The sequence below is a fragment of the Galeopterus variegatus genome, unplaced genomic scaffold (assembly GCF_000696425.1).
Source record: "Galeopterus variegatus unplaced genomic scaffold, G_variegatus-3.0.2 Scaffold27834, whole genome shotgun sequence".
In the NCBI taxonomy this organism is placed as follows: Eukaryota; Metazoa; Chordata; class Mammalia; order Dermoptera; family Cynocephalidae; genus Galeopterus; species Galeopterus variegatus.
The window spans coordinates 1-1,987 of NW_007753945.1; the positions used below are offsets into that span (position 1 = coordinate 1).

Sequence of the window (1,987 nt, forward strand, 5' to 3'; positions counted from 1 at the left end):
AAAAAAATGGCAACTATTAAGATGATTGACTTACCTGTCCACTCCCTTTAAAATCTATACCAACATCACTTGGTATTACTTAGAGTAAGCACCGCTGCGTTGATGGTGTATTCCAGGAGTCAGCAAACTACAGCTCAGCCCAGGGTCCAGTTAAAGCTCACCACTTGCTTTGTAAACACAGTTTTATTGGAACAATTTATGAATTGCGTTTGTGTTAACCTAAATAACAGAGAGAGGCTCTCTAAGAGCTTAATGAATAATTGGGAATAGAACATTGCAATGAGAATATACATGCCACAGTAAACTATGTACTTATTCAGGGATGTAAAGGAAGACAAAGGGTTTTAAAGGAGAAATGATGGAGGATTACACAACTGTTTGGGAAGAATTGTCCTTAGCTACAAGGACCAATAACAAGGGCAACGACAGTCTGAGGTTGGACAGTTACTGGGCAGATGGCCTTGCAGAAGTATATTTTTGTTAAAGTTGTAATGACCTCTGTGCCAAGTTCTGGTTTTGCAGAGGCCTTTGTGATAATTCTTGTTATCAGGCACAAGAACTTGCCCACTTCATGGCCTTCCCTGGCTCTATTTGTCAGGTTTGTTTTTGTTTTTTTGTTAACACAAGTGACTCCATTTTGATTCTGACAACTTTCACGACTATTTTGCACTATAGGGTCAGAGCTGAATAGTCAAAACCAAGATCACATAGTCTTCAAAACCTAAAGTATTTATAATTTGGCCTTTTACAAAAAAAATTTGTCAACCCTTGATATATCGGATCATTCAGTAGTGCCCTTAAGAAGCATCTGAATTCATTGGTCAAGAATGCTCTACAGAGCTACTTCTCTGAGAAAACACCAAATAGTGGGTGATGCCGGTGAATGGAGGCCCACAGAGCTCACAAAGGCAGGGATGAGGACAAGGAGTGGCTCTCCGTCACTAAGCTGGGCTTCCTGGCCAAGGACATGAAGATTGAATCCCTGGAGGAGGGGTACCTCTTCTCCCTGCCCATCAAGGAGTCTGAGATCATTGACTTTGTCTTAGAGGCATCCCCAAGGATGAAGTTTTGAAGATTATGTCCATGAAAAAGAAAACCCATGCTGACTGTCAGCCTTCTGGGACTACAGTGGCCATGTTAGTCTGGATGTTAAGTGCTCCTAAAAAGTAGCCACTGCCATCCAAGGAGACGTTACCTGGCCAAGCTCTCCATCATCCCTGTGCAGAGAGATTACTGGCAGAACAAGATCGGCAAGTTCCACACCATCCCCTGCAAGGTCACTGGCCACATAGGCTCTGTGCAGGTGTTCCTCATCCCCGCCCCCAGAGGCACTGGCATAGTGTTGGCCCCCCTGTTGCTGATGGCCGGTATCAGCAACTGCTACACCTCGCCCCGGGGCTGCACTGCCACCCTGGGCAACTCCAGCAAGGCCACTTTTGATGCTATCTACAAGACCTACAGCTATCTGACCCCTGACCTCTGGAAAGAAACCATGTTCACCAAGTCTCCCTATCAGGAATTCACTGACCAGCTAGTGAAGACGCACACCAGACTCCAATTGTGGCCACGACCTAGTGTTTTTATACAAGAAAAATAAAGTGAATTAATTAACCCTGTTTTTTTTTTTTTTAAAGAGAGAGAGAATGTTCTAAAGATACCCCACACCAAGACAGCTAAAATAAAACTTTTCATTTTTGGCAAATGTTTGTTGGCCAGAAAGATAATACTGAACATTTCTATTCAACTTTGTTTTTATTATGCAGGGTTACATTTTGCACCCACAGTCATGCACCAAAAAACGATGTTTCTGCCAGTGGCAGACCGCATATACAACGGTGGTCTCATAAGATCAAAATGGAGCTGAAAATTCCTATCGCCTAGAGACATCGTAGCTGTGGTAACATCATAGCACAATGTATTGCCATGTGTTCGTGGTGATGCTGGGGTAAACCCACTGCGCTGCTGGTAGTATAAAAGTATAGCACGT

General features: G+C 43.5%; 1 pseudogene; it reads left to right on the top strand.

Annotated features, from left to right (window-relative positions):
- Nucleotides 1-910: 910 nt before the first annotated feature.
- On the top strand, nt 911-1,597 carry LOC103583762 (annotated as a pseudogene).
- Nucleotides 1,598-1,987: the final 390 nt, after the last annotated feature.